Genomic DNA, 26184 nt, shown 5'->3' on the forward strand with positions numbered 1-26184 from the left:
TGAAGTTCAGGGATTTTATAGTTAAACAGATCTGGTCTTGGATTCTCTCATTCACAGTCTGACTTTGTCCATTTTTAAAATAAGAAGAGCAATGGCTGTCCTTAAGAATAAAAAATAGATGTTTGCAAAGTCTTTCCTTCAGTTTGTCTTGAAGCAGTGGAGATTAAATACAGTGATTTAGGACTAGAACATAGTCTGTTGTCCTTCCTAGTATAGTTTTTGTCCTATGAAGCCAGACTCACTGGAGGTATAGACAGTGTCTCATGATAATTAGGCTCCTTAATCCATCAAAGTACTCTTGTCAGGTGTTTTTACTCATGACAGAGAATCAATGTTGATGGTCCTAGGGAAAAGACAAAAATAAAGATGTAAAATGGGAGAAATTAACTGTTCAGGTACTATACCATGGCAAGAGGCATAAGGGAACTAGAAAGAAAAGGAATAATAAATGAGCAACGTTTTATGTCAACACATAAAGCTTGAATCTTTCTTCTTGGAACTTGACATACACCAGTTTGCCAAACAACTTCATTAGTGAAGGCTAGAGTAAGGTGAAAGCTATTTATTTATTTATTTATTTATTTATTTCAGTCTTTAAAAAAAGTAATAATCTTTTGCTTCTGACTCTGAGGTCTGTAATTCTTCCTTTCCGATATTCTGGAGTTAGAGATCAAGTGGCCTAATGATATCATGAGTCTCAGCAAGGGACAATGTGAAAGGAGAGCCAGTGGCCAAGTGTGCCTGAAGCAGTCAGTAGTAGAACCAGTTCTTTGGGTTAAGGAGTCCTTCCAGAAGGGGCTCATTTAAATGCAAATACACTGTCAAGGAGTGGTAACCGAGTATAGAGTATCTCATTAGCAGCTATTAACAATTTAGCAGAGATTAGCTTCTCAGATTTATTACAGAGAGGAGTTGTCAGGGTGATACAGCTCCAGCGTCTGTCACCCACTGGCTTGCCAGGTCTCCTGCTCTCCTCACTCCATAGGAGTCTGTTTAAAGCTGGGAATTTGGTTTATTAGGAGAGAATTGAGCACTTAGTATGTGACAGTCAATATTGTCTTACATAATCTTGATTTATAAGAAAGGGTAGGAGGAGAATTTTTATAATAATGGTACGTGTGTGTGTGTGTGTGTGTGTGTGTGTGTGTGTGTGTTTGGTGACTGCTCTGCTTGGGTTTCACAGAAATCTTAAAATTTTATTCCAAATATCTCTTTCAATGAGGTCAGAAAATATATCCTATAAAACCCATACAAATGCAATTCAGGGGTAACAAAGCTATAGTTATAGTACAAGTTGCATTCAAATAATTACAGATAGTGTAAGATTTCCTACATTAATATGAAAGCACTGATACAAGAGTACAAGATAACATTCATTCATATGAACATTGGTATTAGATAATGAATGGTACCAACCCATATAACTGAAAGAAGGGAAGTGCTACAAACCGAACAGAAACTGTTCCTTTAGACATTGCTACAAATTCACCTTGTTTTTACTGGTAAGGAGTTGACATATAATACCAGACCAATATAATACAGGGAGTATTCTGTAACTGGAACAGTATATTTAATTGTGAAATGTTTATTAGTTTAAGTGAAATACTTAGTAAGCAGCATATGATACATTCAACAGCATGATGTAAGTATATTTCAAATAAACCTTTCTTTTAAAATCATCGTTATGAAGTCATGAAATAAAACAATCTATGTAAGTAGTACTCTTTAAATTTTATTTTTTAAGTTGAAGTCTTTTAAAGAACCTGACCAAATTAATAAATCCCTTCTGAAGAAAGTACTCTTTATTGAAAACTTTTCTATTATAATGAATGGATTATTAGATAACATTTATTAAAAATGTTTCTGTAATTCTTCATTTTTTTCATGAAAAAGGATTGAATATCAATTCCTCAAATCCAATTAAGGCTAATAAAAAAAGGAAATTTAAATTTGATTTAAACATAAGTTTCAGTGAATTGTGTTTGGTCAGCAGGAAGTTGATATTTATTCAGCAGATATTGGTGGAGTATCCAATATGTGCTGCTGTTCTAAGAAACAAAGTTACAGAAGTAAACAAATGAATCTCTTCCTTAAGGGTCTTCTGTTCCAGGGGAAGAAGATCAGAAGCAGATAAATACAGTTTTTTAGTTTTGGGAAGAGCCATGAAGCAGCAGTGTAATGATGCAAAGGTGGAGGCAGTTTTGTAGGATGATTTGAGCAGAGATGTGGAAGGAGTGTAGGAACAAGTCATTTGAATACAGTTGATACTTGAATAACATGGCTTTGGGCTTCATGGGTTCACGTATAGGTGTATGTTTTATTGTACAGTACTATAAATGGATTTTCTCATGATTTTCTTAACATTTTCTCTAGCTTACTTTGTAAGAATAGAATATATAATACATATAACACAGAAAATACGTGTTATCAACTATTTATGTTATCAATAAGGCTTCCAGTCAACAGTAAACTCTTAGTAGTTAAGTTTTGGGGGAGACAAAAGTTACACATGGGGGCGCCTGGGTGGCTCAGTGGGTTAAACCGCTGTCTTCGGCTCAGGTCATGATCTCAGGGTCCTGGGATCGAGTCCTGCATCGGGCTCTCTGCTCAGCAGGGAGCCTGCTTCCCTCCCTCTCTCTCTGCCTGCCTCTCTGTCTGCTTGTGATTTCTGTCTGTCAAATCAACAAATAAAATCTTAAAAAAAAAAAAAAAGTTACACATGGATTTTTGAATGCACAGGATGTTGACATGCCTCACCCCCATCTGTTCTAGGGTTAACTGTACACTGAAAAGAGGTTTGGCATTTGTAGGTAGGTGAGCTTATACTTTATGTGTTCCAGACTAGAAGGCTAGTTTGTTCACAGTGAATTGCTTAATGGGAAAATTGTTAGAAGATGAGGTATGTGAGAAAGGTATGTGAGTGAAAAATCATTTATAACTTTTTGAACAGTGGTCAAGAGAGAGATTTAAGGGATTAGACGTTTGTTTGGGGACCTGCTAAATTTGTGATGCCTATCAGATATTTGTGGGGATGTAAAGTAGGCTATGGATATACTAGTCCGAAATTCAGGGAGAGAGGGGTGCCTAGGTGGCTCAGTCAGTTAAGCAACTGCCTCTGGCTCAGGTCATGATCCCAGAGTCCTGGGCTCAAGCCCCATGTCAGGCTCCCTGCTCAGTGGATAGCCTGCTTTCCACTCTGCCTCTCCCCCTGCTTATTCTCTCTTTCTCTCTCTGTCAAATCAATCAATCCTTAAAAAAATGAAACTCAGGGAGAGAGGTGTCATGGGTATAATAGAAAATTTGTGAATCATCATAATAAAGCCTGAGGATAAGATGAAATTACTTTGCCAGTAAGTGTAGGCAGAGAATACTTGATGTTGGAGGATGGAGCAGTGGGACAGTGCAGTATCGAGAAGATCCAGTAAAGGGTAAAAGAAGTCAGCAGACATAAGAATTGTCCCAGAAGCCAAGTGAAAATGTGTTAGAAGGAAGAGGGAGTGAATATTAGTCCCATTGCTGCTAGTAGATTAGGATGAGAACTGTAATTTAGTATAGGATTTGGCAACCTAGAGATAACTAATAACCTTGACAAGAATAGTTCTTGTATAATGGAGAGAACAAAAATCAGCAAATGGGAGAAAAGAAGCAGAAACATTAAGCAGAGCTATCCTTTTTGACTAGTTTGCTATAAAGAGAAGCAGAGCCATGGGGTAGTAATTAAGGTGTGATATGGGAGCAAAGACAGTTGTTGTTGTTGTTGTTTTTTCCTTTATAATGGGAAGTATTACACCTTTGTATACTGAAGGGAACTTCTAGTAGAGAGTGAATAATTGATGATATGGAAGAGAGGAGACACAGTAGAAGAGAAATCCTTCATTAGGTAAGGGGAGAGGAATCCAGTGTAGAGTAGAGGGCTTGGCTTGAGATCAGGGGACAAATACTTCTTCACCAAAGGAGGGAAGGCTGAGTGTGTGGTTTCTCTTGGCTTGAAATGTTGCAGAGAATAATCAGATCTGCAAGAGACCAAGAGACACTGAGAGAAGTAGAACTCGGATTTATTTTACAGTGGCGGACCCAGATGAGCTCCTGCTCGAAGTTCCGTGGCTGGAGCAACCAGGTTTTAGGGCTTTTGTAGGGTACTGCAGGTAATCAGGTTCTAAGGGCTGTGCTGTCTGAAGGTAGCTGGGCTTAAACTGGGGGAGTGGGGGCTGCTTTAGGAGGGAACAGTAGTGCAGGGAGCCTGTGGAGGGAAGCCTGTTTACAGAAGCAGAAGCAAAAGCAGAAGCCGCGTGTTATCTCTTGCTCCCAGAAGGGCTTCTGGTTATCTCTAGCTTATTGTTAGTAACTTTCCATCTTCTGGGGCCTCCTGGCCTAGGTCTGGTCTGGGTAATTTTCCTCTTGACAAGCGGGTTGGTAGATTTGATGTTTGGAGCTTATGGAATTTTTATTCCGCCCATATTCTATGTAAAATAAAAAGCATCTGGGAATTTAGAAAAAGGAGTAAGTGTTGGAGATGTTAGGAGAAAGAAGTTCTGAAACCATCATCTAGGAAAGAGGGAAAGAAAATTGATTAATTAATCAGTTTTCTGGTAAGTACTAAGAGTTCACATAGGGTTAGTGATTATGAATTAAATGAGACCAATTAGCCATTGTCATTTTACTCCAGCCACATTTAGCTCCTTGGCATAGGCGCTGAATTGGCATAAGTTTCTATTTTGCAAGGGTTGACATTTTGGACAGCTAATACAATAGAGAGTGAGGGCAACTGGACTCTAGAAGCTACAGGAAAGGGTGATTCTGGTAATCAAAGATTCATGGACTCTAACTGAGGTAAGCAGGGAACTGAGGAATTAGATCTTGAGGACTGCACTTGATTTTAACTGTATATTGGATCAACAGAGCAGAAAATTCTGACTGACAGTGGTATGCTAAGAGCAAACATAGCAGGAGCCCCCAAGGTTCACTCTGTCACATAGGAGTACACAGTGTGTGTGCTTCAGCTTCATTCCTGACTCTGATTTCTTGACCCTTAAGTCAATGACATCATCTAAAGTGAGGTACGCATTTTTAAAAAAAAGATTTTATTTATTCATTTGAAAGACAAAAATCACATGTAAACAGAGAGGCAGGCAGAGAGAGAGGAGGAAGCGGGCTCCCTGTTGAGCAGAGAGCCCGATGTGGGGCTCCATCCCAGGACTCGGATCATGACCTGAGCTGAAGGCAGAGACTTTAACCCACTGAGCCACCCAGGCACCCCTGAGGTATGCATTTTTGATAAGTCCTTCGAAAATTTATTTTACAAAACTTTTTAAATATCAAAATTCTTATATGGAAATAAGTATAACAGAACTTGCCGTGTTTTCAAGTGCTTCCCAAGTTATTCCTGGCTCTGACTTTCAGATGTACCTTCTCTAGCATCAGAAGTAAGAATAAAAAGTTGAAATTAAACAAATATTTTATCTTTAGAGACATATGTAGCCCTGGTGTTTTGCTTTGTTTTGTTTTGTTTTCCTAATCTGGGCCAAATCTCGTTACTGACTTCACTTCCATTTATTTTTCCTCCAGTGTAAGCCGTTTATTACTGCTAATTTTCCCCTGTGTGTAATGAGGCATGTTTGCCCCCTCGTGGATGATTCTGTAACTGTCACCAGGAATTTTTCTTGTTTTTAGTGGTAGGGGGAAGAGACTGAAAGCGCAAATATTGTGGTGGATGGGAATTACTTTTAAAAATTGTCAAAATACTGACCAAAGAGATTGAAATCACTAGATATTTAATCCTCTGCTATTAGTTTCAAAATTTGGGATTATGTTAAAACCACACTTGGGGTGCCTAGGTGGCTCAGTCAGTTAAGTGTCTGACTCTTGGTTTCAGCTCAGGTCCTTATCTCAGGGTCCTGGGATTGAGACCTGAGTGGAGCCCCAGGGTCCTTAGAATTCAGCGGGGAGTCTACTGGAGATTCTCTCTCTCCCTCTCCCTCTGCCTCCCCCCTGCTCACTCATGCTCTCTAACAAATAAATTTATTTAAGTAAATAAATCTTTAAAAGGACAAGTCAAAGAAGTTAAAATTTTGACATTCTTTTTAAATATGAGAAAGCAGAATTATTGAAAAAGCTAGTCTCACCCTTATTTAAATATTAAAATCCTTGTTGTTTGCAACTTAATTGAGAAGGATGAGACAGCTTTTCTTAAATTAAATATTATGTAAAAATAAGTAGAGGAAAGCCTGCCATAGACTAATTTTCACTTACTGCATATGAAAATATACAAGTTGTGAGAAAGTCCATTCTTAAGAAACATCAATGAGTCTAACTTTTCCTTAAGCATTCTCAGGAACATACTAGAAAAAGTAACTTCAATGTACTTAATTAAACATGTATAATATAACTCCTAGAGAGCAAAGAGTATCTTCCAACAAACATTTCTTCTTTTATTCATGATTTTATTCATAAAACAAAAAGAAAAAAAAAACTATTGAAAACTTACATGTACTTGGCACTGTTTTAGGTTCTGGGGATAAGATGTAGTTTCATTCCTTCAAAGAGTTGCATTCTGATGTAGAGACAAAAATTGCAACAAAGTGTTATAAATTTCACTGCAGAAGTTTTGTGCATGGTATAAATGCAAGCAACATATTTTAAGTTCATTCTAAAGGATTAGTTCACAGAAGTTTCACAGAAGAGAGGGCCTGAGATGTCTTGGGAGGTCTTTAAAGAGATGAAGAGTGGGTGTTGGGGGTTGGGGGGCAAAGGCGGTCTAGTCTTAGTAAATGTATATGGATATGATTTTGTGGCTTATTTACCCATCCTTAATCTCATAAAAGGAAAGTGAAGTAATATATTTTAATGCTTATGGTGCAGTTTGGTGAATACACTTAAGTGTTAAAAATAAATAACGAAAGTGAGAAGTACACAAAAAATCATAAAAATTCATATTTGTACGTCTATTGGGACAAATAATTTATTTAAATGTTTAACTTCGTATGTAACAGGATTCCATATTCATGTCATTGTTGCTTTTTTTTTTTAAAGATTTTATTTATTTATTTGACAGAGAAAAAAGAGAGATCATAAGTAGGCAGAGCAGCAGGCAGAGAGAGAGAAGCAGGCTGCCTGCTTAGCAGAGAGCCCAATGCGGGGCTCGATCCTAGCACCCTGAGATCATGTTCCCAGCCGAAGGTAGAGGCTTAACCCACTGAGCCACCCAGGCACCCCCATTCATGTCATTGTTAAGCTACATCAGAAGCAGCATTCAGAGGTGCACAGATGCATGAAAAGATCATTCACATTGCCTGCACATTATAGGTAAGTACTTATTACAATAGTTCTCTAAAAATGAAATAATTAGGTGTTTCTCATTGTACTTATCAATTGGTATAATTAGTATATATGAATCATGCTAGGTGAAGAATTGCTGATTAGAAATTTTGTTTGAAGTTTTTTCATGTAACAGTAAACATTTTCAGCCTTGGAATATCACGTTCAACAAATGGGTTATTATGGTGGAGAAAGTGATCAATGCAGTCAAGTGTCCGGAATAAACCCTGTGAGAAGTAACTGAATAACTGAGAATATGAGATGAGACAAGACCAGGGGCCAAAGGTGATGGTTCTAATCTACTATTGGAGTTTGACCTATGAAAAGAATTAGGCTTCTCCACCCAGAAGATATATTAGCCAATTTTAGGTTGATAAAATGATGAACTATTTAACAACGAGAACCTTTCAACAATAAAAGAGACTGCATTTTAAAATAATGAATTTCCTGTCACTTAAGTATTTTCACAGAGATTGAAGCCAAGAAGTTGGAAAAGGAAGAGTTTTTACAATGAGAAAATTCCTTAATTCTATGGCTCACCAACTTCTCAAATATTCCTCACATTGTGACACGTATGTGTGTGATATCTTTAAGTGGTCATTCAAAGTTGATTGTTTCCTGTGCCACACCTTATGAATATTAGCCTTCATTCTGAGTAAATCTTATCTTCCTCACAGAACTAGCATTATCCCTAAACAAGGAGACATCTTTCATAAGGAAATGTAAAAGAAGAAATGTCTAAACTAAGTTTTTATAAAAATTCTGCTATTAAATTTTGTTTACTAAAAAACTTCAGAGAAGCATGAGTTCCCATGTGCCTTTTACCCAACATCCCTAAATGTTAAGTTTATCATATCATATATCATAGCATGTCATAGCACAATTGTTGAAACCAGAAAGTTTGCAGTGACACAATACTACCAACTAATTTTTAGACTATTATTCAAATATTGTCCTGTGGTCATGTTCGAATCCAGGATCCCTTATTGCATTTATTTGCCATATCTTCTCATTTTTCAATCTAAGATAGTTCCTGTGTTTCTTTTTCTTTATGACCTTGAACTAATGGAGAATCCTAGAAAATTAGTACATGTAAAACAATGTAGAATGTTTCTTAATTTGGATTTGTTTGATAATTTCTCCTGAGTAGACTGATGTTATGCATTTCCCAACAAGAATACCAAGGATGGGGCACCTGGGTGGCTCAGTGGGTTAAGCCTCTGCCTTAGGCTCAGGTCATGATCTCAGGGTCCTGGGATCAAGTCCCATATTGGGCTCTCTGCTCAGCAGGGAGCCTGCTTCCCCCTCTCTCTCTGCCTGCCTCTCTGCCTACTTGTGATCTCTGTCAAATAAATAAATAAAATCTTAAAAAAAAAAAAAAAAAAAAAGAATACCACAGGATGATGTTATGTCCTTACCTGCACCCTAACAAGAGGTTCAGGAAATCATATGTCTCACTACTGGTGATACTAACTTTGATGGCTCGGTTATAATGATAGCTGCAAAGTTACTATCTTTCCCTTTGTAATTATTTGGGGTTGTTCAAGTATTCTGCTTCTTGTTTTATTGCACCACACTAATTTTGTTATCCATCAATAATCCCTGGCTTCAACAATTACTGTGATGTTGACAAATTATCATTTTCTATTCCCATCATTTCTTCTACATTTTTAAATTAACATATAATATACTATTTGTTTCAGGGGTACAGGTCTGGGATTCATCAGTCTTACACAATTCACAGCACTCACCCTAGTCTTCTACATTTATTGACTATAATTTGACTAAAAGGAAGAGTTGTTCCTTCTCCCTCATTTATGTATTGATTCAGTCATATATATATATATATATATATATATTCAGTCATATATATATATATATATATCAGTATAAACTTGTTGATATTTATTTTATTCTATGGGTTAAAATCCATTGCTATCATTCATTATTTTGTTTCTCAAACTGTTCCAGATTTGGTCTTTGGTACTCCATCACTCCCAAGTTTTTTCCACACAGCTCTATGAGTTGTAGCTTACTTTCTGGCACTACAAAATATTTCAGACCTTTCTTTCACTTTTCCCTGTCCCAGCCTTGAATCAGTCATCTCTCCATAGAGTTCTTGTTCCTTGTATTAAATAATGGTATTTAGAAATCAGAATCTTGGTATGATGCTGATCATACCTTTGCTATCCAAGCTACCCTATTGCCCTGTGAGCAGACAGACTTAAAAGCATATATACAAATACATACATACACATCTACAAATATCTGTTGATTTTTATATTTATCTGTCTGGGTGTGTACATACACACACAGTTCAAACTGATACATGAATTCAAACTAATACCTTGATTCTGATCCAACACCATAGGGATTATTCTAGCCTCTTTCTTACCATTTCCTTATTTGTAACTACTTTCTTTAACAACTAAAAATCCAATTCCCATTATCTACAGTCGATTTTTCGCTCAGTTCTAAAATACCCATAAAATATTTAAAAATCATTAACCTATACCCCTGTTAAAAATAAATTTACTAAAAAGTTTAATATTTGTGGGTAGGTAGATCTTTCTGTCTTTAGCCTTGCAGTATATATTGTGTATATTTAATTATAGTATATTAAAGTACTGTTTTCCAAAGTTACTTAGGTTAGTTCTTTCCTACGGCCTTCAGTGTGATTTTGTTATTCATTTGTAAAAAAGTTAGGTTTGTTACTATTTATGTTCCATTTTGGGGATCCTTTCAAATCCTGCTTGATTTTAATCATTTATTTACTTGGGTATGTGAAAAACGTTCATAGTTTTAATTGGAACTATACAAAAATATAGGCTCACTGTCATCTTCTTCTCATCCCTTCTATCATATTCCCATTCTTCCTTTCTTTAAGCTCATTCCCAACTGCTTTCTATAGATAGCTAATCACACTTATTTCTGGTTTATCCTTTCTGTATTTCTTTTTGTACAGATGAGTAGATATATGTACATTTTGTTATAGTCCCTTCTTTCTTACATGAAAAATACAGATATTCTTTTGAACTTTACCTTTCAAGTATGTTGGAAATCACCTTATATCAGTTGCTAGAGATCTTCTTCATTTTCTTTTTCTCCTTGATAGCTGCACAATATCCGCAGAGTAAAAAAAAAAAAGTACGCTACTTTGTGTTCAACTCAGACCTAATGAACGAGAATTTCTAGCAGAAAAATTGATAATCTATATATGTAATAAGTTCTCTAGGTAATTCTTTTCATTGGGTGGTTTGGGAAACACTAGTTCGACATCTCTGCAATGAAGATGTTTAAAATGAAAACTTCAGTTATTTAATTATTCCTTCTTCCAAACTGTTTCATCCTGCAAATCTTTTCTTCCTTAGTGAATGATGCCATGATTCAAATATTCAAATACTAACTCAAAGCAAAAACCTAGGAATAATCCTCAATTCCTTACCTTTCTTCAACTTTGGCATAGTTTTCATCAGTAAGTGCTCTGGAATCTATCTTCAAATATATGTGTATATATTTGTCTTCATATTCATTGCCAATTGCTACCATCTTAGTCTATGCCACTATCATTTCTCCCTTATTCTACCTGAACAGTCTAGTATTCCATGTGAATCTGGTCATTTCCACTATCTTCTCAAAGCCATTAATGGTTTTCACTTGCATCTCAAATAAAATAAAAATCCTTAGCTTTGTAGATTCTGAACCTTATCAATCTGATCAACAGTGTCTTATGTTGATCTCCTTCATACCAGTATCAATCATTTACTTAGGCAAAGGATGAGATTCTTCATGTAGGGCTTTTAAGTAGGTAGTTTCTTATGTTGTACTTCCTCTTCTAAGCTTTTTTCTTTTCTTCTTCTTCGTTTTTTTAAATGCTTTTGTTTCAGCTTTAATGTCAGCTCCTTTTAGAGACCTTTTCTGGAATCTTTTCTAAAACAAGTTACTCTCCTCTCCCTTTAGTCAGTCTTGATCTGATCACTTTGTTTCCTTATAAATAAAGAAATGTAAATAAAGAATAAAGAAATAAAGAATTGTAAATAAAGAAATGTAGATGGACAGATTTTTTTCTTGGTATCAGAATTTAGCAAAAGTTCTAAAGAATGGAATCAGTGAGAGCATTTATGTTATGTTTTCTGAACTCTTTCCTAACTTGAGGGAGAAATACCTAACGAATATTTTGTTTACATTGCAGTAAGATGAGCTCAAGCCCCTTTTGCCAGAGTACCATATCCACCAGTATTCCCTTCTTGTGGAAACCCTCATAAATGATCCTAAAACTCTGGGTTTTATGCAGCTCAAGGAGGTAACAGTTCCCATCTATCTAAGTATGACAAGCGTGGATTTGTTCTTTTCTGTTACTGATTCTTGATGCCACATTTGGTAGCTACAGACACTTGTCTTACGTTTCAGTTGTATGATGCTGGTCCATTGTTGATCCAGAGCCTTGTGCACCACATGAAGCGTCCCTTGTATTGCTAATCCCTTTGGATTAGCAATTCTTTGGATTCCCAGCCTTGCAATTCTTAGTCTTGATTTCATCATTTATAAGTTATTCATATTCAAGGTTAATGAAAAAATCTTATAAGTACTTCATTGGGCTCTTTAAAAAGCAACCAATTCACATTAGTTAGTATTATGTTTACATTTTCCCTTCATATTGGCATATTTTGTTGATTTTCTCACTGTAAAGTGCAAAAGTACATTTTACCCTAAAGATGAGTTTTAATGTCAATAAGGCAATTTAAATACATATGAAAATTATTTCTCTTTGTCTAACACAAATATGTGCCTTATATTCACCTATTAGTAAAGATGTCAAATGAGTCACCAAAAGATTTTTGTTTATTGTCTGTCGTTGAACCTTAAGTTCTAAGAAGGCTTTTTGATGTAGTGAAGTGTAGTGTATTTAAGAACTAATGTCATAGCTGTTCTATTTTATAATTAAAGATGAATTGTTTTCATTTGCTTCCTAATGTGCAATTTTTGAATGGCCTGGAATGAGACAAATTATCCTTTGAGCTGAAAAAAAGGATAAAGAGGCTCAGTGCTGATGAAAGGAGGAAGCCAAAGAAGAATAGGGAAAGCGGGATTAGCTCCCCTTTCAAAAGAGGGGCAAATACTAGAACTTTCCATAGGGAAACCGAAGCACACCTTTCTTTCTGAGATTTGAAAGGAAGAGATGCCCTACATTTAAGTATCTAGAGTATATCTTCCTTTTAAAAATGAAGCTAGCTAATCATCTATTGAGGAAGAAGAGAGTAAAATAGCCTGTGAACAAGTCCTTTTTGTGGTATTAAATGAAACTAATTATAATGAATCTCACATATCTAATGAGTTTTAGAATTCCCCCTGGAAAAACTGGCCTGCCCTTTATAAAGAAGAGTAGAGAGTCCAATTGTATGTAATAGGACAGCTCTACTAACTCCCTAAATCACACTTATTTAAACCTCCTGTTCAAGGTCTGTTATAATTTTTTATTATATATGTAATTATATGAATGTAATTATATAAATACATATAGTGCCAACAAGAAATCTTAGCTACAGTTCTTTGATTAGTCTCCTTATAGTTACATATTTCCCTTTCCTTTCCAAATACTGAATAGTGAGTTATTTTTAATTGAAGTGAAAATATTGATTGCGACTATCACAATACCTTGAGGTACTTAGAGGAATTAGAAAATCAGCAGGATCATGATTGCTCATTGACTTTCTTCATAAAGTCATTAGTGTTACTTATTACTAAAACTCTTATTTTCTGAGTATTGACTGGGTTTCTGTGACATTTAAGTAGATTATACGAATGATTTTGTAATTGTAAGAGTTAGAAGTTGATGCTTTTTTCCCATTACTGGCAAACATTTATTTTTAAAAGTTCTTGTAAACAATAGTGTTATTTGAAATATATGGAACTTTTAAAATTATATTTTGAGTAAATAATGCCGTTGGTTTTGAGGAGTGACTTTTTTTTTTTTTTTTTTTTTTTACTAATCTTATTAGTTAGTGCTGTTTGTTCCAAATCATCCCCATTATGCTAAAAAGCAAGAACTTATTTTTCCAGCTTTAGAAAATAGAAAGTGTAGAAAGTTTCTGTGGGATTGATGGACATTCTCTAAATAAAAAGGAGCCTAGGGACCTACTTTCATAAGAAGCATTTCTATCATTGTCACTAATGGTCATCTTGCTGCTATATCCAACAGTCAGTTTTCTGAACTAAATTTTATAATCTGTTATGAGCCTGTGACACAGTCAGTCTCTCTCTCCTTGAACTACTCGCTACCTATAACTTCAGTTCCACCACCCTCTCCTAGTTTCCCTCTGACCTCACTGATCATTTCATCTGGGTCTTCTGTATTGGACATTCCTCCTCTTCCTGACATTAGAACTCTTCTTCTTCTTCTTCTTTTTTAATATTTTGTTTACTTACTTGACAGACAGAGATCACAAGTAGGCAGAGAGGCAGACAGAGAGAGAAAGAAGGAAGCAGGCTCCCTGCTGATGCGGGGCTCGATCCCAGGACCCTGAGATCATGACCCAAGCTGAAGGCAGTGGCTTAACCTGCTGATCCACCCAGGTGTCCCCCCGAACTCTTCTTTTTATCCAGAGGCCCTGCTTGATGTAACCCATGCAGTCTCCTGGAGAGTTGGTGAGATTGGCTGTACTGAGAGGAAATTGTTGGGGAAACTAATTCTTCCTGTATTTTGAAGAACTAATTCTTCCAACCTATATTTCCTGTATGGAAGGAGATGTGTAGAATACTGTCATATTGCTGTTTCTTGCTACTTTGGATATATTTTTTCAGAAGGGAGGCGAACTCAATCTAGAATTAGCCAACCTATAGATGGAGACGGAAGCGAATATTGCTATGTGCCTGTAGCCTGTAATCTAAACTGATCGAAAATATGATAAGTTAGGACTATGCAGCATAGAAAAATCCAACTGTTTCTCTACCTGAAATGGAAGTGTTTACAAGACATGGCTGCAATCTCCTCAAAAGGAGATTTGACTGTGGCCTCAGGTCTTTCATAAGCATTTTTCTTTAAAAAACCAGGCAAGACAGTGGGAAATGGTTCAGGCAGCAAAGATCAGATTAAGGATAATACATTTCTACCTGTACAGTCACATCTTATATACTGCCTCACTTTCTCTCCTTCACCTCGGGTTCCAGCCACAGCTATTGTAAAAAAATCTTGTGTAGACATTATTCTCTTTGCTTGACAGGACTCTACCTCAGAGCTTATACTGGGTATTTATCTTTGCCTGTGCCAGGGCTTTTCTAACTCTTTGGCATGGGACACAGTGGCATCCCCTCAGTACTCATAACTCAGGAAAATTGGGGTGACCTACCTAATAGGAGATGTGAATCAGTGGCTGAATGCTTCTTTATGTCTCCTCAGGCAGAAAATTTTGAGAATCATTTCCCGAGTCTGTTTAGAAAGTCACACATAAAATCAGTCATCTGTCATGCCATAACTGAAACTACTTCCTTTCCTTCTCTATTCGATTTCCAGAACCTCCTGGCTGCTCTCTGCCAACACACTCCCAAATAAACTGCCTGCACACAAGGAAAATCTTGTGTTAGATATGAGAGAGACCTTGGCTAAAACACCACCTAAACCCATGCTCGAATAGGGCCTTCAGAGAGTTAAGTTCAGATAGAGTGGAATGAGCAAAACACAGAGGTCAGTTGGTGCAATGCCAGAGCCTTGAAAAGTTATGGCTAGATGAGAATTTTGGCTGTCAACCCCTCACACATGAGGTTGACTGGAAACCAACTTCAAATCTACCAAGTTTTTGAGGGGCTTGCTTTGCAAAGAACCCAGAAGCCTTACTTGAAATGTTTGGTCCCTAACTTGCACCAGCAGAAAATGGCCTGTGAAAGTCTCTAAGGATACCATTCTCTTTAAAGTCTATGTCAAGTACGACTATGGAGAGTCATGGATGAAGAATTTTTTGCAGAGAACAAAACCAGCAACTACCATGTTGGCTAATGAAGGAATTCATTTTACCTATAGAACCGAGCATGTTTGCTATTGCTGCCCAACAAGATGTAAAAAAAAAAATTTCTATGGAAATTTTCCAAACACTTATTGTATATTATTTAATTTGGAAGCAGATAGCTTTAGTTTATAGATTACTGGTCCTTGAAGAGCTACCTTCGCAATTTGTGGAGAGAACTGAATTATTAAGAGTTCTTGGATTTCTTGCCAAATTCACCAATGTGATGGGGCTTGATGCTTGTTCCTCTGGAAGGCAGTTCGTTTTTTTTTCTTTCTCTCTCTCTCTCTTTTTTTTTTTTTGGTAGAAAAGAAAGGATGCGTACTGATGGGCAAATGTCCAAATGGGCAGATTGGCTGAGACTTACAGATTTCTGACGATGTCTTTTCTTTTTATACCTTTTTTTTTTTTTTAAGATTTTATTTATTTATTTGATAACCAGAGATCACAAGTAGGCAGAGAGGCAGGCAGAGAAAGAGAAGCAGGATCCCTGCTAAGCAGAGAGCCTAATGCGGGGCTCTTTCCCAGGACCCTGGGATCATGACCTGAGCCGAAGGCAGAGGCTTTAACCCACTGAGCCACCCAGGTGCCCCTCTTTTTATACCTTAATAGAACTAATCTATACTCAGAATAAAGGTATTTTCTATAGCTAGTCCTCTTAGTTAGATGTGTCCCTGTACTTATGTTCCGGCCAACAGTGCATAAGCAGACGTGATTTTTGCAAGTTCTGGCATGTCTCTTAAGTGAGGACCCTGTTCTTTCCTCTCTACTTCCTGCATCCTGGTGCAATATGGACATGAAGGAGAGTCATCTGGATTATGAGGGATAAAGCATATCCTAAGCAGAGTGGAGTAAAAAACTGAATGAGACTCTGTTTTGTACAATACCAGAGCCACTGTACTAGCCTCAACCTGTCTATATCTAAATGTGTAAGTGAGAGACAAAACAAGTCCATCTTTAGAAACATTGTGTTTGGTCTGCTATAAATCGCCTAATTTACTTACACAGCTTTAGACTTAGGTGTTATGTGAAGGGCTATAAGGTGTGGGTTTTCTCGGGAAAAGACCTTCACTCCTAAGGAAAGCTCCCCGCCCCCGGCCCCTGCTCCCTTGTGAACATTGCCATACCTAGATTGATGCTTGGTGCTGTTATCATCTTGCTGCAGCCTAAAGTTGTAGTCATCATTGAAGTTGGCTCTGTGAGTCAGAGTTCAGTCAGGAAAATGGACCCAGGTGCTCAAACAGAGGAGGATTTAATGCAGGAAAATACAAAGCCATGAAAAGGGATGGAATGGCAAAGAAAGAATGAGCAAGGCAGGAGAAAAAAAGGGAAGAAAAGAATGCTGCTCTCACCCTTGGGCTGAGGTCTTTGTCCTTAAACCTGCCGTTCATTTGCTGAAGGCAGTACTAGTGCCACAGAGCAGGATTAGAAGAGTTTGTACTATTGATCATGCTGCATAAAGCCTGAAATTTTCTACATTGGGCTGCTCTCTTCCAACACCATTCACTGATACTGCTGCATCAAAAGCAGCACCAGAAGAAACAAAATAGTTTCTTTTTCTTCCCATTGTACAATCTCCCACCATAGTTTCCACTGACATTGATTCCTTGGAAATGTTGTTGAAGGCGTCTAGCCCGTTGTGACACAGAGGAGAGTACAAAAGTAGGAAAGGAGCTGACAGTCATCAGACAATAACTAGCTGAGTGACAAAATGGAAAGAATTGCATTCTTTGATCACATTCTTAACCTAGCATGTCAATCAAATCAGCAGTCTGCATATTTCTGGATTTCCTCTTAAGTAAAAAAAATAATTTCCTTATAACTTAAGATAGTTTGAATTGAGGTTTCTATAATTTGTGACTAAAATTATGCTAAATTTCATATATAGAAAACATTAAATTGAGCATGAGGTTATGTTGTCTTCATAGTTTTTCTAATAGTTCTTTGGCTGGTACTATGCATTTTCCATAACATTAAAATTATTTTTACTGTTTTGTAATATTCTAAAGAGATTTATTTTTTAAAATATTTTATTCATTTATTTGAGAGAGAGAGGGAGAGCACGAGTACGGGGCTGGGGTGGGAGGGGAAGACAGAGAGAGAGAAGCAGACTCTCCACTGAGCAGGGAGCCCGATGCGGGACTTAATTCCAGGACCCTGGGATCATGACCTGAGCCAAAAGCAGACCCTTAACCAACTGAACCACCCAGATGTCACTATATTTTAAAGAGGTCTAATATCTTCTGGAGACAGATCTTTTTAATAAACACTTCATATAAATTTCATTCACCAAAAATTTGTATTTATCTGAAGAATTTTATTTTCTTTCCCTTCCTTTCTTTCTAGTTATAGAGAGGTACTTCAGTGTGATTTTAGGACAGCGTCAACAATTTCATAGTAAATATATTTCTGTTCTTCAGTGTTTCACGGGGTTTTTAACAGGACTTTTCACAGAATAAGGACTCTACAAACATCTATTAATTAATAAATAAACATATGAATGGATGGTAAAAAGAATGAATGACTATGAATACATGACAGAAGGGGCTCTTTATTTAAAACTTTTGAATCATACTCTGTCCTCATTAATGGAATGAAAACATGAACTCCCATTAGTTGGCTATTACCAGTCAGGGGTTGATACACAGTACATATTTTAAGGTTGGGATGTATGGATGATGAAAATGAAGTTAAAACAAGTTGATCGTTCTGCCCAAGCGCTGTTTAGCACCATGATCTGATGGATTCAAATTCATCTTTATTTAATTTCCAATCATTAATTTTTTTCTTTGGTATTGGGCAGACTGTACATGATTATATTTGTGTAATGTTAAATTTATATGAGGTTTGTTTATATTATTTTCACATTTTTAGTATTTATATTATCATACTGGGGTTTTATATTAAGATTTTTTTTTCTTGTATTGACTCGCTTTTTAACAAGCACTAAAGGACTTTCCTATTCAACATGAAACTATTAAAAAATAAATGAAACTCATGGGGTGCCTGGCTGGCTTAGGTGGTAGAACATGGGACTCCTGATCTCTGGGCTGCAAGTTCAAGCTCCATGTTGGGTATAGAGATCATTTAAAATAAAATCTGAACACCCCCCCAAAATAAGAAGGAGCAAAGGGGTACCTGGGTGGCTCAGTCGGTTAAGCATCTGTCTTTGGCTCAGGTCATAATCCGAGAGTCCCAGGATCAAGCCCAACCTTGTGTGTGGGGTGGCTCCCTGCTCCTAGTGCTCTGACAGAGGAGGGCCTGCTTTTCCCTCTCCCCCTGCCCTCTCCCCTCCCCCCTGTTTGTGTTCTCTTTCTCACTATGTTTTTCTTTCTCTCAAATAAATAAATAAATAAATAAAATCTTTTTCAAAAAAGAAAAGAAAAACTATAGTATTATCATAGACAAATAATCATCTTTTATCTTTCATTTATTGTGCTATTCCAAAATATGCTTATTTATATCAACATTTATTTGATTTAATTATATATATTTAAATATACTATCTTTTATTCCCACGTATTCTGATGGGCAACCACTATGTTCATTATTTAAGCAGATAAAACTTACCTTAAGAGCAATGAAGACAACTTTAGATTTTAACTTAATGTAACTTATTTTTCTTTGTGAAATCAAAATATAAATTTTAGGGGCGCCTGGGTGGCTCAGTGGATTAAGCCGCTGCCTTCGGCTCAGGTCATGATCTCAGGGTCCTGGGATCGAGTCCCGCATCGGGCTCTCTGCTCGGCAGGGAGCCTGCTTCCTCCTCTCTCTCTCTCTCTCTCTGCCTGCCTCTCTGCCTACTTGTGATTTCTCTCTGTCAAATAAATAAATAAAATCTTTAAAAAAAAAAAAAAAAAAAAATATAAATTTTAGAGAACAATCCTGGATTTACATTTAAAAACTAGACAATAAAGCAGAAAAGCATACATTCATTTGTCAATGAATCTTTCACAGAATACAGAATTTATGTCTTGAGCAATAAGAGAACTCGTTACTGTCTTGGTAAATAGATGATAAAATGTCTTGTTTATTTTTCTTCTGACAAATTCACTGGACCAGCAAAGGTAAAAGTACAACAAACAACTGTACAAATCTTGGTTAATTCAAAAGATAGCAGAGTTGGAACAATTTTATCAAACTTTTATGTCCTTTGATTGTCACTAGTTTCATCATAATTTAAATACTTCTTGATGATCTTATAAAATAGATCTGCAAAATTTTAGTGCCTTTCTTATTAGTAAGGGTCTTTTAAAGACACAGAAAGGAAGGTAATATACCCACGAAGAGTAAGATATTCAATAATAGAATGATTTTGCTGATGTCGGTTTTTCTCAAATATGCTGTGGTTCATAGATACACTGTGTTCAATGGTTAGCTACAACTTTTTTCAGAAGGAATAGTTAACACATATATATTTCACAAATATAGTAAAAATTATTTCTAGGATTATAAAAGGAAAACAAGGGAAAGAATAAAGAAGACATAAAACTGAATTTTCTTTTAATTTATATTTCAAATTTTAGTATGCAGATAATTTATTGCAATCTGGAAAGGAAAAATTATAACTGTATTTGTAAATTTCTATTTATAAATGCCATTTTTGGGGGAAAAATTTGGCCAAGCACAATTTTGGAAGTATTTGAAAGATTTTTCTGATTATAGTTGTCTATAATATTATTTCAACATGAATATCTGGATATTAATCTCTAACACAACATGGGGCTCTAACTCACCACCCCGAGATCAAGAGTCACATACTCCACAGAATGAGCCAGGCAGGCACCCCTGGACTGAACTTTGCGATATTGCTTTCACTGTCTTGACAACTTTGAGACTTTATTATTGTTAAGGTTCTCAGACACCTAGGTACCTTCCAGCATATTATTTAGTTGTCAATCTCCAGTGTATAGACAGTTCTGTTCATTATGCTTTTCCATTATGATTAATTTGATTGGTCTAAGGGATGCCCAGGTAGGTGGTAGAACATTATTTTTTGGTATATCTGTGACAGTGTTTCCAGAAGAGCTTATTATTTGAATCTGTAGACTGAGTAAAAAAGATTGTTCTTACCACTCTGGGCAAGCATAATCTAATTCGTTAAGAGCCTGAATAGGACAAAAAGGCAGAGGAAGTGTACAAATGTACTCTCTGCTTGAGCTGGGACATCCATCTTCTCCTGCCCTCAAACATCTGTGCTCCTGGTTTCTTAGTCCTTTGGACTCAGGCTGGGACTAACACCAAGGACACCCTTGGTTCTCAGGCCTTTGGGTCTGGACTGGAATTCCAATGTTGGCTTTGCTGGGCCTTCCAGCTTGCGGCACACAGGGGATTGATGAACCTCTCAATCCTCATAATCATGTGGGTCATGCTTTACATACATTTATATTTACATTTATGTTATATATATTTCTATCATTTATTTACATATATTTATGTAATATTTATGTGATATATTTATCTATCTATACATGCAATATCTTATTGGTTCTGTTCCTCTAGAGAATCCTGACTAATAACAGATTGTGTTACCAAGAGTGGTTCAAGAATGGAATTTTAAGGATGAATTTTCTGAATTGGTTCTGGAGTTTCTTTGGCTTTCTAATCTGATTAGATTTAAAAAGTCTAATGACTCCATTTCCATGAGTAGAGAGCACTGATAACCCATGTCTTGAACGGTTGGTTTAGAGATATGCAAAGTAACTGCATTGGTTACTTGTAATCCACTACTTTCAAGAAGTAAGGAATTAAGTAAATCCATATAATATTTCTGAACATTTGGAAAACTAAGAAATACAGTGACATTGGTTGTTCCCAATGCCTCTGGACAAAGTGTTGAAATAAACAAGGAATTGTTTAAATTCCCAGTTAAAGCTATAGCAATGACCTAAGAGCTTCCTTGTGTGCTCTGAGGCAGAGCCTTATCTTTTGTAACCACAGGACTGAAATTGCTGAAAACCAAATGCAGATCCCATTTTGTGATTGGCTCAATTACAATGCAACCTGAGCTCCTTCAGAGTGTCTGTTGTTAAAGTGAGGACCTTGATTGGGAAAAAATGGTATTTATAAGTAGTGTTGGGGATATGTGGAAAGACTCTGATGAAGCTGGGATATTAAAACCTAAATTATGATGGATAGTCTTTACCAGGGGAAGAGGTCTCCCCACCCCTAGTGGCAGGGGACATTCCTGCCCACAGTGGTATGTGACTTTTTCTCTCTATTTGAGGGGATTAATTCTACTTTGCCTGAGAAAACAATGTCCTCCTCTAAGGCAGTTGCCATGCAAAACAACGCTGATTCTCTTCAAAATCTACCCATACAACTCCTTTATGCTCCTAGACCTGTAACTGGTATTAAAAAATAGTAATAAATTTTTTTTTATAAAAAGGTCCCAATTGGAAACACTTGCTCCTAAGACAGCAATCCAAGACTTAATTTAAGGACAGGACCTTTAAGCAGTCATTCTGGAATTTCCTGATCATATTAGTAAGATAATCTTCATAATAGACAACCTTCCTTCTTCCTCCAAAGGAAAGTGACCTGGCCTTAAATCATCCTGTCTTTTCTTTTTCTTTTTCTTTTTTTTTTTTTTTTAAGATTTTATTTATTTATCTGACAGAGAGAGATCACAAGCAGGCAGAGAGGCAGGCAGAGAGAGAGGAGGAAGCAGGCTCCCCGCCGAGCAGAGAGCCCGACGTGGGACTCGATCCCAGCACCCCGAGATCACGACCTGAGCCGAAGGCAGCGGCCCAACCCACTGAGCCACCCAGGCGCCCGTCTTTTCTTTTTCTAATAACATTTTGTTTTTTCCCATTTCTGTCTATAGAAGCCTTCTACTTTGTACACTTTCATGGAGGTCCCCTCTACTTTCTAGTGTGGGTGCTGCTCCATGAATTATTGCATAAGCCAATTAGATCTTCAAATTTACTCAGCTGAATTTTGTTTTTTAACACTAGCCTCAAGTCCAAACATATTCCTAAAGGTGACAATTCAAGTGTGACTCATGAGGGGGTGAGCTACACTCCAAAAGGACTACTTGAGTTTTTTAATTTATATAAGCAGAAATCTGGGGAACATGTCTGGAAATAATGTAAGGGAAAGGGCTATGTCTGTATTGTTTACTGTTTAATTGTCAGTACCTGGTGCTGTCTCGAGCACAGAGGAGATAAGTATTCTGAAATAACTGAATTGTTGCTAAAATAAAATCTATTTTTCTTGTTGACATTTTTCATACAGATAGGCAGAAAGATTTATAGATAGATAGATAGATAGATAGATAAATAGATATAGATAAATAATATTAAGAATGGAAGAAGCAGTGGGGTTTTCTTATCTGCTTGTCCAGATGTGGGAAATAAAGGAAAAAGAAAGTGGTAGGTCTTGAAATTTGTCAGCAATCCAACATCAAAAATGGAGTTAGGCTCTTTATTACATATATTTATTTATTTTATTTTTTATTTTTTTTAAAAAATATTTTATTTATTTATTTGAGAGAGGGAGAGCATGAAAGAACAGGGGGAGGGGCAGAGGAAGAAGAAGACTCCCCATTGATCAGGGACCCTGACCCTTAGAACCCTGAGATCATGACCTGAGCTGAGGCAGACGCTTAACCTACTGAGCCATCCAGGCATCCCACGTGCATTTATTTTTATGATAATTATTTTAGTATGCATTTCTCTCACTTGACCTATAATACTACAAGGGCCAAGACCACATCTGTGCTTGTATCTGAATACCAGGCACCAACTTTAGTATGTAACATAGATTAGGTTCTCAATAATGTTTGGTAAATGAATAAAATACATGATTAAAACAGCTATTTAATAGTCGGAGGGGGCACCTGGGTGGCTCAGTGAGTTAAGCCTTTGCCTTCAGCTCAGGTCATGATCTCAGGGTCCTGGGATCGAGCCCCACGTCAGGCTCTCTGCTCAGCAGGAAGCCTGCTTCCCCCTCTCTTTCTGCCTGCCTCTCTGCCTACTTGTGGTCTCTTTCTCTGTTAAATAAAGAAATTAAAAAAAAATCTTTAATAAAAAATTTTTTAAAAAATAAAAAAAATAGAGATATGTACATTCTAATGGCTAAAATGGCTCCATAGCAATTTTATAGGAGTTACTTCAAGAGTGATTAATAAGATAATTATGTGGCAAATGAAGCTTTTTATTATTAAGACAAATCTGTTGTGAAATGCATGAAAAACACTAGGACAGGCCAAGAAGTGTGCACACATACACACACATACCTATTGATTGATTGATTATAAAAGTGGTTTTCTTAGAGAGGAAGCCCAGAGATGTAAAAGGTACTGATATGGAAATCAAGAGATTTGAGGTCTGATTTCATTACTGTCACTAATTATCTGGCAGAAATGAACAAGCCACTTAATTTCCTGGTTACTGTTTATTTACTTATGAAAAGAAAGGACTGGAATTTTGACTTCTAAAATGTGTTGAAATTCTCAATTCCTATGAATTTTTCTGACTCTTAGTTTTTATCCTTACTCATATTGGAAGAAGTAGAATGACCTTGAACTGTTTGGGGTCAGTAAAAACGTTTTTACTGCATTCAGGTATAAGTGGTTCTTATAACTGATCTATATGAGGGCTGCCTCATGTGGCAGAAAGGCTGTGATGGTTTATGAATTCATCTTGTCTGGCAGATTTACTATTGTGTATTTTATTGATTTTTCCATTCACTAAACCTGCTAAACCAGATTATTGGCCACTCAGAATTGGATAAACTGAGAAAAAAAAATACAAAAATACTCCTGGATTGAAAACAGAGTCTAAAAGGAATATGGAGTTAGAATGAATAAGATAAAACTTCATGGAAGAGAGACAAAAAGAAAGATCTCACTTCAAAATTCTTGTCACATTGAAAAATAGCTTTTGAAGTTGAAAAGTTATGTGCATATACATACGTACACACACACATGCATGCACACATAAGTCATAAAGTACAGCTCAATGTGACTTCACGGAATATTATCAGGACCCTAGAAATTTCTGTTGAGTCTCTTTATAATCGCTTACCTTTAGAGTGTAAATAATGGCTTGTGGATTGTATCTATGTTGAAGATCAATTTACTCCCATTAACATAACTTTAAATTATTAATTTCTCTAAAAATAATAAAACACTACTTTTCATTTTCTGAAGAGGGAATTGTGGTCTCTCATGTCAAGCAGGGGCCTGTGTCAAGCAATGATGTAAGCAGTTAAAATACTGCAGCTAGGAGATCCCGTCGGGACCAGCCGTCACCCCAGAACTTAGAACAAACAGAACCAGAGGAGGATGGCAGGGGCCCAAGACCGATTCAATCCCTTTAAAAAGGGAAGATTTTTGTAGCAAATTGTCAGACCTGACCCCTCTATGTCTGACCAATTAAAAAAGGCAGCTGCCACCAAAAGCTCACCTGATTGATCTCCCTAACAGCACTGAGTTCCTTCGCTGCTTGAACATAATAAGCAGTAAGTGCCCGAGTTGACCCACACAGGACTGAGGCCTCATCTCAGCTGTGTGCCCACATGCTGACTTTGCATTTGGTTCATTAACTTCCTGCACCCTCTTCTTGTTTGTTGTGTGGCTTGTCTTCTTTCCTGCTCTGTGTGCCCTGGAAGAAGCCAAGTTTAATCACGTGGCAAACTGTCATGGAATTTGGAATCCTGAATCTGCCTTCTAATTGTGATTAACTTTGCTTTATTTGAATAAAGCTGACATTGTGGGAAGACACAACTCGTGTGTGAGCCTTCATTGCATGCTTATGACATGAATCTACTTCCCAGATTTACCTTATTGAGTTTGTGTTTCGTTATATTTCTCATCCACATAATCATATCATGTGATTTATGCTAATTTCACTACCAGCTTCCCCACTCACATCTGTAGCATAATGACTATACAATTTTATAATGAATATGCACACAGAAAAGGTCTCAGTACCAAAAACTAGCCTGTCTTTCCCATCGGATATAATCCTGAGTGACCAGAATAGGGCACTTTAAATTTCTAGATAGGTCAATGCATTATTTTCTAAGGACCCCCTCTTAAAATTAAAATATAACCTAGGGAGACACCACACTAACCCATGGATAAACTTGATTTAGTTGGTCTAATTTCTTTGACTTGTTTTATTCAGATACTAGGGATTAAATGAGACAACACCAGTTAATTTTTTAAAAAATTATTTTTGTTAACATATAATGTATTATTTGCCCCAGGGGTACAGGTCTGTGAATCATCAGTCTTACACACTTCACAGCACTCACCATATCACATACCCTCCCCAATGTCCATAACCCAACCACCCTCTCCTTACCCGCCCCCACCCAGCAACCCTCCGTTTGTTTTGTGAGATTAAGAGTCTCTTATGGTTTGTCTCCCTCCCAATTCCATCTTCTTTCATTTTTTCCTTCCCTATCCTCCCAACCCCCCACTCTGCCTCTCAAATTCCTCATATCAGGAGATCATATGATAATTGTATTTCTCCAATTGAGTTATTTCACTCAGCATAATACCCTCTAGTTCCATCCACATTGCAAATGGCAAGATTTCATTTCTTTTGATGGCTACATAGTATTCCATTGTATATATATATATATACCACATCTTCTTTATCCATTCATCTGTTGATGGACATCTAGGTTCTTTCCATAGTTTGGCTATTACCACCAATAATTTTTAAGTTACATACACATTGCCAAATGTTGTATCATAGGCCTGTCACTGGTTGTAGATAGATACACAACATTCAGAGATAAAGGCTCAGTGGTATACTATGGTGGAGGGCCCTTTGAAAGTGTGAGATACAGAAGTGAGGACAACAGTTGGTTGGCAGTAGTACTGAAAAATGTAAACAGACAAAATGGACTGAAAAGA

General features: G+C 36.7%; 1 long non-coding RNA gene across 1 annotated transcript; it reads right to left on the reverse strand.

Annotated features, from left to right (window-relative positions):
• On the reverse strand, nt 1-24935 carry LOC131826685 (uncharacterized). The gene is made up of 3 exons (XR_009351703.1): nt 24722-24935; nt 6485-6550; nt 1-343 (listed from the first exon to the last, which is right to left on the reverse strand). It is a non-coding gene; the product is annotated as an uncharacterized LOC131826685 (long non-coding RNA).
• Between the last annotated feature and the right edge of the window lie 1249 nt (nt 24936-26184).

This window comes from Mustela lutreola, chromosome 3, assembly GCF_030435805.1.
Source record: "Mustela lutreola isolate mMusLut2 chromosome 3, mMusLut2.pri, whole genome shotgun sequence".
Classification (NCBI taxonomy): domain Eukaryota; kingdom Metazoa; phylum Chordata; class Mammalia; order Carnivora; family Mustelidae; genus Mustela; species Mustela lutreola.